Below are 224 nucleotides of genomic sequence, written 5' to 3'. Positions count from 1 at the left end.
CACTGCTTTGTGTACTTTATGATCCTGTTGCAGGCACATTGTTATTCCTTTAACTCTGACATGGTTTTGTGTCTCAATTGAGACTGTTGGGTTGTCAGCATATCAGCCTGCTACCTGCTTAGTAAGTTTTGAAAGGAGTTAAGTGCAGGTGAGAGTTTAAGGTCCAATAAAATATGGAATTATGAGTTAGAAAATGTGCAAGAAATTGTACTTTAATAATATTT

This window comes from Thunnus maccoyii, chromosome 17 (assembly GCF_910596095.1).
Source record: "Thunnus maccoyii chromosome 17, fThuMac1.1, whole genome shotgun sequence".
Taxonomy (NCBI): Eukaryota; Metazoa; Chordata; class Actinopteri; order Scombriformes; family Scombridae; genus Thunnus; species Thunnus maccoyii.
Note: the sequence above shows the minus strand (reverse complement) of the source record.